The following is a 16358-nucleotide window of genomic DNA, read 5'->3' on the forward strand; positions in this document are numbered from 1 at the left end:
AAATTGCTAACTTCATGGTCTTCTGATCAATCCTTGATTTGATGAATACATGCTGAGTTCTCCTAGCCTTTTCCGTTGCAGAATTTTAAAATAATTTGAAAAACTCTAGGGAGTGTTTAGACTGTGATTGGGCGAGAAGAACTCTCCTACAACTGACCACAAGACCAAAATAACCAGTCTCTGAGTTCTGATGCACACAGTGTGAGCTCATATGCTGAAAGCTCAGAATCCACAAACGGGGGTGTAGAAATTATGCCAAGGCTAAAATTTATGTTTAACAGTTATTATCCCCCTCAAAGAAAAACCTCAGTGTATGCAATCAACGGAAATGTGAGGGGAAGAGAAATGTCCTTTCTGGAGTGAGGGAAATTAAGACACCGTCAGTGCACATATCACACAGAGCACAAATGTAACCCTCACATTCACGCAAATACATGCAGACACATAGTTCCCCCCACTGTCTCTCCCACACACCCAAGGGACTAGATCGGGATGGGGAGTCTTTTGCCTTTCAGCTGTTGTTGCACTCTCCACTCTTCTGATCCCTGACTATTGTCCCGTGCTGGATGGGGCTGATGGGATTTGGAGTCCGGCAACATATGCAATGTCATATGTCCCCCATGCCTGGGCCAGAGCACCGGAAGGGTTTTGTAGAGAGGGAAAGAGATGTGAGTATGAGAGGGGGGAGATCAAGGGGAATATGTGCAGAGCAAGAGTGATAGGAAATCTGAGACAAAAGAGGCAGGGAGTTAGAGCTCTTCACGCCCCCAAACCATGAGAATTTACAGCCATCTGCAAGTAAATCAATAAGTCACAAGAGAGATTGGAGACCCTTCTTTTGCAAAAGGATCCACAAAGTTAGAAGGTGATCCAGTTCTGGGTGATACATTTGAAGAAAGGCATTGTCAGACTGGAACATGTCCAGAGGAGGGAGACCAGGATGGCGAGAGGTTTGGAAACTAAACCTTATGATGAATGGTTGAAAGAGCTGTGTATATTTGGTGTGGAAAAGTTTCAGGGGAGACATGATAGCTGTCTTCAAATATCCAAAGGGCTGTTGCTCAGACTATGCTCTCTGTTGTTCCAGAAGGCGTAACTAGAACTAATAACTTGTAACTGCTGGGAGACAGGTGATGGATAAGGAAAATAAGTAAAATGTATAAGGAAATGAATATAACTAACAGTATTTGTAAATGAATACAGACAGACAACAAGAATTGTATAAACACGAGGACTTATTTGTTTATGGATTCACTATGGACAAATACGGAAAATGAATAACAATATACAAAATGGGAGAAAATAATGCAATAAAATTATATGTGATATAAAAAAACCAGAAGAAGGAAAGAGGGAAGCCAGCTCTGAAGAGCAAGTATAAATGTAAAATGTAATGCAGTATGTGTATGTGGAGTATCTAATTGAAAAACGAATAAAGATTATTTGAAAAGAAAAAGAACTAATAGCTTGTAACTTCTGGGAGACAGGTTTCAGCTAAACAATCAGGGATCCTGTAATTGCATCCTGGATTGGAAATACTGTGTTGAACAGAGAGGTTGGACTAAATGAACTCAAAGGGTCCTTCCAGCTCTATAATTCCAAGACTGCCCATGATTAGTAAGAGCACTTACTGAAGATTAACATTGTGACGAGCCACTCCAAAGCCTGCATGCAAGGTTGAGCTTTGGGAGGGGGGAGCATTGTGGGCATCGATTGAAGCAGTACTCTAGGTCACCTGCCTCTCCCTTAGCATAATGCTCTCATTGAAACAGAAGTTACTGTACTGGAGATTTAGAGCAACCTGCATGAAGAGCAGTGCACTCTCCTTTGAGGCATTTGTAGCTGTCATTTTATTGCTCGAGACTTATGAATGGCGGTATTGTTGCAAACAGCTGTAGCATGAAGACGTTTAAGCTAGACATTACTGCCTGTGGCGTTTAGTGCTCAAAATGTTTCAAACACTGAAATTACAATTTATAGAAGTAATTTTTATATATATATATAAAAATGCACCATGCATAGCCTATTTAGCTCCCGGTACCTTTCATAGGTTTGAGCCTCCAGTATTATTATTACACTGACTGTGCTTTTAACCCCAGCTAGTCAGAATCAAATGCGAAAAGCATGCAATAAATATTGTTTTCATCTTGCAGTTACAGTCTCATAACTTTTGTATCCAGAGAATAAAATGCAATGGCAATTATAGCACTCTCCCCGGAAAGTAATTATTATGGTTCCTCTGCTGGTTGTCATTTCCCCAGTAAAATTAATTGTCTTACATATGCCGACTTAGTGAAACGTAAGTAGAAAGCTCAGTGTGCCACTAATTATTTATACCCTTTGAAATATCTGATTATGTAGATTGCAAACGTTAATATAATTTCTTCTGGATCTTTTGGGGTCTAAGGAAAACATAGGAAAACTGGCTCTGAGGGCAAGGGTGCTTTGCTTTCATACAAAAATGGCCTTGTACATCATGACGTTGCTTCTCCAACCCTCCTTGGAGGCCTTCGGCAGGGTGTGTTGGCACATTGGAAACGATACATGCAGCTCATTAGCACTGTGAGAAGTGGGCACTTCAAATTATTGCTGTGCGAAAACATGCTCTCCAATATCTCGGAATATTTTCTTTCCCCCACAAAAGAGGCTTTTCTGCCTCATCTGCAGGGTACTTTGCCATCTCTTTAGAAGCTCTTAAAATTTTGCTGAGTATGGGATTTATTGTTGTTGATGTTGATGCTGTCAGTATTTTTTAATTTTTCTTGATTGATTGATTGAATTTATATGCCGCCCTGCACCCAGAGGTCTCAGGGCGGTTCACGGAATAAAATCACAATCTATAAAATCAAAATAAGAACAGTAACCCAATAACACCTCCCCCCCCCCAAAACAACAACATTTTAAAAGGTTATAGGATGTCCATCAGGTCAACCAAAGGCCTGGTTACAAAGGAACTTTTTTGCTTGGCGCCTAAAGGTGTGTAATGAAGGCACCAGGTGAACTTCCCTGGGGAGAGCATTCCACAGACAGGGAACCAGTGCAGAGAAAGGCTGTTCTCATGTTGCCACCCTCCAGACCAGGGGTGGAGGAAGGGGAGGAAGTAGAGGTGGACCTCCCCGGGTGCCCTCACTGAGGGGGTGACATTCAGCGTGCCGCCTGCCCGCGACCCCCAAGCCTACCCCCAGCCATCGGGGTAAGGGGGGGAGCTTCATCACTTTGCCAGTGGCATTCCCCCCTTCCCCCTTCATTTTGACAGCTTGGGGGAGGCTTGGAAGTCCCGAGTGGGCAGCGTGCCAAATGTCCGCCATGGGTGGCTTGCTCCGCCCTTGTGAGTGGCTTGCTCTGCCCATGGCTGCAGGGCACGCACGCTGCTCCGGGCACCCAAGCAGCTGTCCCACACCCGAGACAGCACCCTCCACGCCAAGATCCCCTCGGGAGTGTGCCCTCCCTGGGCATATCCTCCACCACTGCTCCAGACCTCTCGAGGAGGAGGCACAGGAGATGATCTCAAGATCCAGGTAGGTTCCTATGGAAAGAGGCGGTCCTTGAGATATTGTGGTCCTGAGCTGTTTAAGTATGAAGTAACCGAGGGTGGCGCTGTGGGTTAAACCACAGAGCCTAGGACTTGTTGATCAGAAGGTCGGCGGTTCGAATCGCCACAACGGGGTGAGCTCCCGTTGCTCGGTCCCTGCTCCTGCCAACCTAGCAGTTCGAAAGCACGTCAAAGTGCAAGTAGATAAATAGGTACTGCTCCGGCAGGAAGGTAAATGGCGTTTCCATGCACTGCTCTGGTTCACCAGAAGCAGCTTAGTCATGCTGGCCACCTGACTAGGAAGCTGTACACCAGCTCCCTTGGCCAATAAAGCGAGATGAGCGCCGCAACCCCAGAGTCGGTCATGACTGGACCTAATGGTCAGGGGTCCCTTTGCCTTTAGCTAACCGAGGACAGTGTGAACATTCTTCTTTCTGTTAACCCTTTCCCCAGCACTCTGTAACTTCCACAGCTGCCCACACTTTCTGATCTAAAAAAACCCATGGAAGGAGTTCCCCTGTGCTTTAACAGAAGTGTGGGAGGTTGGGGAAGCTGTCTACCAGGTGCCTGAGGTCAGTGTGCTTGGTTTTCTATTTTTAAAGTGAAATCCTCTCTTTTACCTTTTTCCAAAAAGGTCTGCACTGGTTGTTGGGATGTGATTAGATGCTAGGAGAGGATTTATTTATTATCCTTCCTTCCTCGCGCTTGCAAGTTCAGCAGAATGCCATCCCTTTGAAGCTTAACTAGGCTAGTGTTAGCCTTTTAGTTTTAGTAAACCAGGATACTTTAAGGCTGGCTGGATTTTCCTGGTATCACCCCTTGGTTCCCTCTTAAAATAACAATCGCATACAAACAGTCTAGTGAATAAAACTTATGCAGAAAACGTCTTGAAGAGTAACAGATACAGCAGCTTTGTTTAGGCAGGCTTAAAATGGTAATTGAGTTACTAAGGCATACTTAAGTCTAGAATAAAAATGGAGTCTGAGCTGGAGCTTTGCAAATGTTCTCACACTGTAGGCATGGTGGAGAAGGGTGGAAAGAGAGTGTGCCCAGGCAGGGAGGAGCATATACAGGTACAGTGGTACCTCAGGTTAAGAATTTAATTCATTCTGGAGGTCCATTCTTAACCTGAAACTGTTCTTAACCTGAGGTACCACTTTAGCTAATGGGACCTCCTGCTGCCGCCATGCTGCTGCTGCTGCATGATTTCTGTTCTCATCCTGAAGCAAAGTTCTTAACCCGAGGTACTATTTCTGGGTTAGCGGAGTCTGTAACCTGAAGCGTCTGTAACCCGAGATACCACTGTATAGCTATGCCTTCTTCCTGTCAGGGCACAGAGGGGAGTGATCTCATGGAGTTCTCTCTAGCAAGTTTACAGGAAAGCTCTGAGAGCCTCAGCCCCTTCATGCGCTTATCTGGCAAAATTTAAATTGTTGGTTTGACTGCATTTAATATCCCACACTGGTTTAGTATGAAGGCTTGACTTTTTTAAAAAGCATGGAATGGTGGTCAACAGCATGAGAGGCAACTTCCCACTCTTCCAGTATTTACAGGAAAGCCCAGCCAAGAACTGCCTGGGGTTTTCAGGAAGTGCAGGATTCCAGGAATGCTGAACACCAGATTTGTAGAATAAAGGAAAGGACACTCAGAAACCCCTCAGCCACCTCAAAAGTAAGGCAAGCATAACAAAACCCCAACTTTCTACCCATGAGGCTTTCCTCAATAGTTTCTCTTCCCTTTTGAATAATTTTTGAATGCTGTTTCTTTTCTCAAAACAACAACAACAACAAAAACCCTCAAAATAATTTTGGGCTCACAGTACTTCTTCAGATGCTCCCCTTCCCCATAAAATGCATACTCCACAGTCTGTGGTGACCCCACAATTGTGCGTGAGTGTGCATGGCAGTGAGACAATTAGTGTAAACCGAGATTCCTGGTGCTTGCTTGTAAGTTTTAAAGAGTCAGTTACACATTAGTTTATTTATTAATTAGACTTGCAGCTTGCTTTGGTTTCACAGAGCTTAGAATGACTTACAGCTGGCTGCCAAGCCGCCTCTCTTCCAGACACTTTTCAGAGCCAGGCTTGCTAAGCTTCAATAGTATAGTTGCAATACGTGTCTTCAAACTGCTGTCTGTACCATTCTCTTGTCACTCCTTTCAAAACTGGCCATTGTAGAGACATATACTGAATTAGAAGTTCCACATCTTAACACTGCAATGGCCTCCATCCCACTCTATAGCTGAACACTGAGCTGAACATGTGGACGGCATCTGCTATTGAGGCGTCATGACCTCACTTTCTTCTCATTCCTGATGTACCAAAAATGCATGTGGGAACTTTCCCTCATTTCAGACCTGATGACAACATACAAAAAGCCAAGCATGCTAGATCCCGTTGAAATGAAAGTATATGGGGGGAAAGACAGATCACAAGTCATTTCATACCCACCCCTGGATTTTATTGGGTAAAGCGGCTGTGGGTTGCTTCAGCCTGAGTGGGAAGAAGGAGTGGGGAGGAACATAAGAGCCCTGCTGGATCAGGCCAAAGGCTAATACACAGCCCATCATGACTGTTATCCATTGACAGTCTTATCTTCCATGAGGATGAGGTGTAAACCCATTGCCTCCCACCCATTTGCCCATTCAGAATTGTCCACCTTACACTCAGGTTACCAGATTTTTTTCAATGACTCCAGGGACACTTTCTTTCTTTCTTTCTTTCTTTCTTTCTTTCTTTCTTTCTTTCTTTCTTTCCTACACGTTCGGGACGTTGATGCTGCAGCTATGGCGGTGGCAGAGGGGTGGCTGCCGCCTTGACCTCAACCGCCATATTTCCCCTTCCTCCGAGGCTCTATCTCCTTTCTCTATGAGCCTGCGCAGCCCCTGAGTTGTTGGTTCTTCGGTGGTGGGGAAGCGGTGCGTGGTGGGTCAGGCATGGAAGGTGGAGAAGGAAGGCCGAGAGTGGTGGCGGCAGCGAGGCTCGGGCAGCGCGGTGCCTCCCTTCCCATCGGAGCAGCCCCAATCCCATTCCTACATGTGTGCAAGCAGAAGGGGTTGGGGATCCCTCAGCTGGGAAGGGAAGCTTCCTGTTGCCTAACTGAGAGATCCCTGCCCCCTCCTGCTTGCAGGCAAGCTCTGATAGGCAGCGTGAAGCCTCCCTTCACAGCTGAGAGATCCCTGCCCCGCTCCTTACACGGCTCTGCTCTCCAATAGAAAAGAGGTGCAGGGGTCTATCTTAGCTGCTCTTAATTTTCCCTAAGGAGTGACTGGGGGCTGTAATCCAGAACAGCCCCTCCCTCTGAACAAGAGATTGTGCATCTGTGTGCACATGAGATCTGTGTCATTTGCAGGTCAGAGCAGCTGCAAGTTTAAATGTCTAAGGTGCGGGTGGGAAGTGTTTCTGAATTCTAAAGTAGACCCCCCCCCAAAAAAAAACCCCAACAACAACTCGGGTGTGTGCATGAAGATTGTGCCCAGTGTATTTAGAATCCAAGTGATGGGCCGCAATTATGTTGGAACTGCTATGAAAAGAAAAGAAATCTTTATACTGGAGTTGCAAGCTTTAGGCAGAGGAGAAATTATGGATAAAGCAGAAGGGCAGGAAATCAGTGGCAGATGGCACAAAAGGAAAACACGTGGAGTTTTCAAAATTACAACTGTTTAACTTTCATCTTCCAAAATACAGCCTGAAATTAATGGGATGAGGGTCAGTTCTTATGCTACATTTGTAGATTCAGGATTCCTTCCTGTACCTGCCTGTACACTCATGCCAAACATTTCTTGCAAGTGAGTAATGTACTAGCCGACTCCAGAACAGACTCATAAACATGCACATGGTTATGCGTCTGCTCAGGAGCTCATCTAGTGAATATAAAGGGTGAGCCATAGGAGGAGGCGCCTCCTATGGGACTCTTTCCATATTTAAAAGGGGAGCAGGGAGAGGATAAGATGAGAATCAGCAACACCAAAGGAGGCAGAAAAGTTCCAGTGATTACGTCTATTCAGTCCTGCAAAACTACTAACCGCCTAAGGATATCACATTATAAGGAGACTCCTGAATCGCTAGGCACTGTGCCTTAAAATATGTTATTCTATTCCAAAATGGATTTCCATTTGCAAAAGCCATTCATGGGTTGTAATTATAGCAAAGTTGTCTGATGGGCAGGATGGTCTGCATCTGTCTCCATCGATTTTCTGGCAAATCCACGAGGGATCAATGTGATATTCCTGGCTCCGGTGTCTACCTCCCCTCCCCTCCCCACTTCCTGATTGCAGGCGGCCAGGACCGAAGCTGTAGCCTTCAAGTCTGCTCCTTCAAGTTGCAGGCAGCTGATGATCACAATCACTTTCTCACTTCCTTGCTTACAAAGGGATCAAATAATAACAAAAAAGCATATGGCCCTTTCTTTTGGTAGTTACAGAAAGGTAACTAGGAATTACCAAGGTTCGGCCTCTGTTAAACAGTTTGATCTGTTTGTATTTGCATACTGAAAATTTCTCCCATGCTTTTTCACAATTTCTTCATCAATAAATTGTGGTGAGGGTCTTCTGCAGTTTTTCACACTCACCTGACTTTTGAGGTGGCTGTGAACAGTGGTGGAGCTTCATGCTCCGGCACCGGGGGGCAGAGAGCAGGTGGGGGCAAGGCTGGCACATGTGTGTGGGGGGGGGGGCAGCCGTGATGGCACCCCACTGGGATCGTGCTGCTGGGGGCGCTGCACTCCCCCCCACACTCCTCTTCCTCTGCCAGTGGCTGTGAAGTGTTTATGTGAGAGCCAGTGTGGTGTAGTGGTTAAGAGTGGTAGACTCGTAATCTGGGGGACCGGGTTTGCATCTCCACTCCTCCACATGCAGCTGCTGGGTAACCTTGGGCTAGTCACACTTCTTTGAAGTTTCTCAGCCCCACTCACCTCACAGAGTGTTTGTTGTGGGGGAGGAAGGGAAAGGAGAATGTTAGCCGCTTTGAGACTCCTTCGAGTAGTGATAAAGCGGGATATCAAATCCAAACTCCTCCTCCTCCTCCTCCTTCTCCTCCTCCTCCTCTTCTTCTTCTTCTTCTTCTTATGTGTCGCATTTCCTTCAATCTAGAAAGCATCCATCTGGTGGTCTGTACTCTGCAGCCTTCTCAGGTGTCCATGCTTCAGTTAAAGTCCTGAGGGAGACGCATCCGCCCAAAGGTGTCCCCCCCCCACATCAGGAAATGTGAGCAGCTGGGGAGGCTGGGGAGAGCTGGAGAAAAGTTCACTGGACACACACACACACCACCCTCGGCAATGATAAAGCAAACTCATTTAGTTTAGAATTTAGTAAATTCTGGAGAAATTCTTAAACTGCCCTGAGAATGAGGTAGAAAACGGAAGCTTCTTTCACAGGGGAAGGCAACCTTTGGAGGAGCAGAAGAGAGATTTCTGCACGATGCTCGTTTGCTTCTCATCTCAGTCCACACAGAATGAATAACACCAGGGAGGCTCTTATGGCCTCCCTTGATGCTTTTTAAAAGCCCATAATTTAGCCTTAGCTTTACACCTCGCTGGTACTGCTCATGGCTTTGGGTCTTCTGTGAAGTAGGGCGGGAAGCAAAGAGATCAGCTGCACTGCAAAAATGCATGTGGATGCCTGGGGGACTGATGTGGGAATGATCCAGCTTCACAGCAGGAGTTGTCCCATTATGTTGCTCTCTGAAATTATATGGGGCCTTATTCTGTATCATAAATATATTGCCACAGATAGAAACCAGCTACCACAAAGGATTACAATTTCCCAAAGCCATCGCTTTCACTCTGTACTACTTGGACCACGAGCAATGGACCATTTCTTTTCTTTTTTAAAAGATAATATTCATTCATTAGCTTGTTACATAGCATTGCTGCATCTAGATATAAAAGTGATACATAAGGGCAGAGCTTTTGAAACTTTTCATGTTAGTGACACACTTTATAGACATGCGTCATTTCGTGACACAGGAATTCAGTTTTGCATCATTTCACGACACAAGGAATTCAGTTTTACTAGCAAACCGGAGGTTAAACTAACGCCTTTCCAGCACCGGGAGGAAAGTGCAGAGGATTTGTGTGACACACCTACACACTGCAGCTGACACAACTTGGCCCTCCAGCTGTTTTTGGACTACAACTCCCATCATCCATAGCTAACAGGACCAGTGGTCAGGGATGATGGGAATTGTAGTCTCAAAACAGCTGGAGGGCCATGTTTGACCAACACTGCAATAATGTGTCACGACACAGTTGGGAAAGCTCTGCATTAGGATTTTGGTCCACATATGCATGAATGTGCAGATGGCGGGTGCAGAAGTGGCAAGTTCTCCCACTCCTTCACTTGCACATTCAAATGCACATTTTCAATATGTGTCCACATGCTCAAGTCTGTGTATGATGACAAAGTCCCAACATGCTGTTTGAATGGATATATCATTTGTTCATCCACCTTCTGCTCCTAGAACCTGGTCGTGTACAACTTCACCACATTCTAGTAAAATATTTCTGTCTGGAACAAATAATAATGACTGTAACTCTTTGTTCTGGTTGCATGACAGACTAGCATGGTAGGAATGAGCAGTTTCCCATAGGAAACTGGCTCCTCTAAGAACTGGCACGTGTGTTGTACAATCTGTATTTGTTTCACAGGTGGAACAAATGCAGAGCAAGTCTCAAAGTTCCAGATGACAGGCAACAAACCTAAGTGAAGACATTTGCTCCTAATCCCCTCAAGAACACTGTTTGACGTATGGCATTCCTCTGCCCCCCTCCTGCTTTGGAAAAGCTGAAGAAAATTAAAAGAAAACAACCCAGACATTTCATACTATATTTAGCATATCAAATGTCATGGATATTCATGCTATTATAAATGGCTATGCAGATGAGTTTAGGAGTAAAATATAATTTCCTCATTCATCCTCTAAATAGTTTCCTACTGGTGTGTTGTCAACCAGCAGATTATGTGTATCGTGTTATGAGAACAGCAGAACACCCTGAGGCTAACGAGGAAAAATTTAGTTAGCTACAGAAATGCTTTGCAAGAATCTGGACTGAAAACTCCAAAACATGCAGCATCATATCCAAAAACATATATCTTTGGCTGTCGAGAAAGACAATATCTGATAGGACAGCTGATGCAGTGGAAGCTTTGCTATTGCAATTAGCAAATCTCGAATCTGTTCAAATAAGTGCTGCAATTCTATGTTCATTTACCTGTGAACAGGGATTGGGGAGAAATTAAATCACATTTGCATTTAAAGACAGACCAAGCACACCCACACTTTCTAAAACAATGCACGAACTGAAACATAGGCATTGGTTTGAATGTGCATTTCTGTAATATTGCAATTCAGTTTTCTGGCCAAGTAATGTGTACAGAAATGCATTTACTAGGATATAATGTGTCACTAAAATTGCATACATTCATGAAAATGTACACAACTGAATTGTATTAGGAGAAATTTGCACCAAGTTGCCGGTGAATTTTCATACAGATTTTGGAGAGCTGAATTTAAAATTGGATATTTGAGAAACTGAGAGAACTGAAATTGACAGATCCTTCCATCTCTACCTTGGAATAAACCCTCTTGAACTCAGCAGGGCTTACTTCTCAGGCAGAGTTTGATAGTATTGCACTGTGAGTTTGCATTAGACTTGATCATTGCTCCGAGCCATTTCTAGAGGTTCAATCATCTGACTCACTCACTTCTAATGTTGTTAATAAGTTGCCTACCTATGATGGCTGCTCTCTTTTCAGTTTCCTCCTCTGAGCAGAGAAGCTTGAGAAGCACTGGCTCATTCCATACTTGATATTCACCAGGCCCCAGATTCACAACCTGTTGTAGGCTTCAGTCCTGAGCCAAGTCAGAAAGTGGGGGAATGTGCGGGAACCAACATTTATAGAAAGAGCGAGATGAACGTGAGCAGGCAAAAGCAACAGTGAGCCCCTGAGCTACTCGCTGCAGGGCAGCCTTACAAGGACTGGACCAGGCTACAGTTCCTGACTGAGCCCTGTGCCAATCTACATGTTTCCTCTCTTCTTCTTCTGCTTCTTCTGTGTTCTTCCTCTTCTTTTACTGACCATGTGAAGGCTGTTAAGTGTAGCCAGCTTAAATTCATCGCTGGCCATCTGGGCATGAAAGCAATGCCTGGCCAACCAGTGAGGCACTGACCAGGAATAAGGGGCTCTGACTGACCCACTTGAACTTAAGGTTTTGGAGGGCAATTATTCCAGCAGACCGGCTGGCCAGGGGAATTCACAGATATCTGGCTGGTGATGTGACCTCTAACCACCTGGTGATGGCAGCTAGGAGGAAGGGGAGGCCGCAGCCACCACCCACCCAGGAAAGGGGGTGAGCGGCCATTTTATGAGTCAATGTTTGAGTTGCTTTTTGCGGGGTAAGGAAATTTTCATCTTGACGTTGTTCCTTACAATTGCGTATAGTTTTGATATCTAAATATCCAAGCTTCTGAACACACCCAAGCTTCTGAACAGACATTTGTTGTGTGTGTTTGAAGGGAGGGAGGGTGGGTAGGTCACGGCCTACAATCTGTGCTCGCAAAGAAATGTACCTTCAAGTTGGTACGTGCAAATGAATTAGCACTATTCCTGACTGCCTTCTATATTTTACAGCTCCTGTAGTTGATGATGATATAGCTCTCTAGGCCATTGCTGGATTTGCAGCACTAACAGTATTAAAATTGCTTTAAGTCAGTAAAGAAAGTTTCTATTATTCAGTTGACCCTAAGAACCAATTACAGTTCCATTGAAGTCAGTGAGGCCTTAAGGTACCACTTATGGCAGTGTTTGACTTGTTAAGCTTAACAAGAAACTAAAGAGATCAAAGGTTTCCACGGAACTAGAGACTGAGTCCATGGGACAGCTAATGAGAGAAATCAACTTCTTTGCTAGGACATCAGTTCACCAGCCCAATTGGTTTTAGGATAATAGATAGAACCATGAATATGTTTTGGTTGGACTTTGCATTCAGCTAATGTTTCCATGATTGACACAAGTGCTAATGATGGGTGAAGTAAACAAGAGTGAGGGGAATTAATGTTGGATTCTCTATGTTCACATTTGGAATCTTTCCATTTTTATTATTTCTAATTATTTATTAAAAATGTATACAGCCCTTCATCCATAGATCTTAATAGCGGTTCACAACATAAAAATACAATATAAAAAACACAAAATGCACAATGGAACAAAACCAATAATGCCCCCTTCCACAACATATTTTCATTGGGAACATGGGAATCTGGGGGAGAAACAATAACACCTATATCTGCTCCCACATGTCCCAATAACTCTCACCTAGTTCTAATTATTCTGCTTGCCCATCATCTGCTGTGAGAACTGCTTGGGAGAACCAGGATACCCGAGGACACAATGGAAGCAGTGAAAAATGTCTTCTTAGCTGCCTCCATCTTCCTACTAGCTTTCCTTTCTGTACTTGTATAACACCTCTAGATTGCCTGAACCTGCTTTTCTATCAGCCCTTTTGCTTCACCCTTTTGATATCTTTTTCTGGACGAGAGAGAGAGAGAGAGAGAGAGAGCACTGAACAGCCAGATATCATGCTGCCATGAATCAATGCAGAAGACTGGAACAACAGTACCTCCCATTGCTTAACACTTCAGGCCTGGTTCACACTTAACACTAAACCATGGTTTATTAAACCATGTCTTTTGATTGTAAGTCCAACAGCTTGACTATGGTTTATTAACTATGGTTAAAGGTCGCTTAGTAACCAAGGTTTGTAGCTCATTTGCAAAGCATATTTAACATTAACCATAGCTTAGTGTCCTGTGTGAACCTGGACTACTTCTGTCACTGGGCACATGTCACTGCCCAAAGTTACAGAGGCATGAATGAAGAGTGGCTCCTCATGATTTCTGCCTTCTTTAATGAAGGAAGTAGGGGGAATCCTCTACTGGATGCTTCAGCTTTAACTATACTTTATTAAATAGGTTTAACTTCATGGTTAATGTTGATCCTTGCTTAGCATTATGTGCAAACCAGACCTTTGATCATTCTAAGCATGACAAAGATTTTTGTGCAATGCTGGATATCTGGTTTGTACAACAGTAACACAGGAGATGCTATGCCCACATTTGGCAAAATTTAAAGAGAGGAAACCCTTGAAATTGTTAAATCAGCATCTTCTTTGAGCACAATACTCATGTAATTTACCTTGTGCTCATAACTTCTTAGCAAGATATAATGGGCATACTTCAATATTATTGCCCCAATAGTTCAAGTGATTTGTACAACACAAAAGAAGTGGGAAGATTTTACAGACTTGATTCCATTATGACAAAAAGTTGAGGCACAAAAGTGGCGACCTTGCTCTGCTAAAATCAATAGGAGTTTTGTTATTGATGTCAGTAGGAGCAGAATTGCATCCAATATCTCTACTATTTCTAAGGCCTTCTGATCTGCACATCAAATGCATTCTTCCTTTCCCTCCCTCTCTGACTATTTTCCACAACCTTTTTAGCCATTTATCAACAGCTGGTATTTTTGGTACATTCCAGTAATAGCACATAATATTTTGGCAGCAAAAAGTAAATTAATATCATGACCAGGTGTGGATCTTACTGTAAGAACATGTTGGGTCAGCTGGACCAATTTCTTGACAAGAATGAAATCACTTCTTCAGCATATATGGCTGCTTTTTTAAAAAAATATTTTAAAGATGTGTTTTCAAAAATAAAAACATATAAACAATACAGTTAGTAAGGAAACAAAGAGCATTAACTGTGCTGTACGCATTATTGCAACTGGGATAAAATAAACAGAAGGTTTAGCACTCTTTTGCAGACATGATCAGACATGAGTGGGGTTATCCAGAGTTTTGGAGTACGTTGTCAGCAATATGCGGATGACACATAGCTCTGCTTGTCCTTTATATCTGCAGGTGCGGCAGTGGATGTGATGGACTGGTGTCTTGCCTTGGTAATGGACTGGATGAGAGCCAACAAACTGAAGCTCAATCCAAATAAACCGAGGAACTGTTAGTGGGTGGTTTCCGAGTCCAGATGTATGGGAAGTTGCTTGCTCTTGATGGGTTACACTCCCTCTGAAGGAGCAGGTACGTAGCTTGTGGGAAGAAGAAGAAGAAGAAGAACAAGAAGAAGAAGAAGAAGAAGAAGAAGAAGAAGAAGAAGAAGAAGAAGAAGAAGAAGAGTTTGAATTTGATATCTAACAATCTCCTTTCCCTTCCTCCCCTACAACAAACACTCTATGAGGTGAGTGGGGCTGAGAGACTTCAAAGAAGTCCCAAGGTGACTAGCCCAAGGTCACTCAGCAGCTGCATGTGGAGGAGCGGGGACGCGAACCCAGTTCACCAGATTATGAGTCCACCACTCTTAACCACTACACCATGCTGGATCCATTGTTGTTGCTTGAGGCTCAGATGACCTCAATGGCTCAGAGTGCCTTCCATCAGCTTTGGCTGGTGGCCCAGACGTGCCCCTGTCTGGACAGGGATATAATAATAATAATAATAATAATAATAATAATAATAATAATAATAATTTATACCCCACCCATCTGGCTGGGTATGGATAGCCTAACTTCTATTGTCTATTAGACTACATTACTGCAATGTGTTATATGTGGAGCTGCCTCTGAAGATGGTTCAGAAACTTCAGCTGGTGCAGAATTTAGCAGCCAGGTTGCCCACTGAGGCAAGACGGTTTGAGCATATAATGCCAATTCTGGCCTGAATGCACCGCCTGCCAATTAGTTTCTGGGCCCAATTCAAAGTGCTGGTTTAGACCTATAAAGCCTTAAATGGCTCAGGATCACAATACCTCAAAGATTGCCTCTCCCCATATGAACCGATCTGGACCTTACAATCATCGCCTGAGGGCTCTCTTTGTGTGCCTCCCCCCTGAGAGGCCCAGGCGGTGGCAAAATGAGAAAGGGGCTTTTCTGTGGTGGCTCCCCATTTGTGGAATGATCTCCCCAGGGAGGCTTGCCTGGTACCTTCATTACATATTTTTAGGCACCAGGGGTGTGCTGATGCATAGCTGCTGTGGCATTTTGAGGGAGCTTGGCCCCTTCCTTGAAAATATTTTTGGGGCCCTCAGCTCCCCAGCCTGGCACCCCTGATGCAGAGGCTTCCCTCTTGCAGATATCCACAGTTAATATGTGGATATGCTGCCCTGTGATTGTGTAGAGCCACCCCATTGCACAAGAAAGGGGCCCCTGAATGTTAATCTTTGTGTCAGGATATGTAATGTGATAATCCACCCTAGTATGCAAATGGAGAATCCCATCTTTTGACACCTTGAATTCTGCAGATAGCAGAATAACAAAATATGTGGCACATGTCAATGAGTAACATTCCCAGTGATGTGATTAACAATGAGGACAGCTTACTCTTCAAGGAAGTGATTGTAAGGAATAGAATGTGAGCTTATGCACTACTTTGAGAAAAGCCATATTAGTGGATTATTTTGACGGTATGGAAACCAGCAAGGAAAAGTGCTCTCTCTGATCTGAAATGCTCCCAAGTAGCAAGTCAGTTTTTAAAAAAATATATAATTCACATTAAAACTTTACAGAGCTTTGGCTTATGGAGCCATCAAGAATGGCATGTGGGAAGAAAAAGGACATTGTTTCTGGGCTATTTTCCAAGGCGTTGTCAGGACATGCTTCTAAACAGGTTGCCTCCATCCTACAAAGACCCTTGTGCTCTCCACACACACGGAATGCAAAATAATTATAGCCAATCATAATTTGAATGGGTTATCTAAAATTTTTGGATAATGGTTGGAAAACTGAAGACTCCTTTCTATAACCACCCTCAAACATTCCT

This window comes from Podarcis muralis, chromosome 9 (genome assembly GCF_964188315.1).
Source record: "Podarcis muralis chromosome 9, rPodMur119.hap1.1, whole genome shotgun sequence".
Lineage (NCBI taxonomy): Eukaryota > Metazoa > Chordata > Lepidosauria > Squamata > Lacertidae > Podarcis > Podarcis muralis.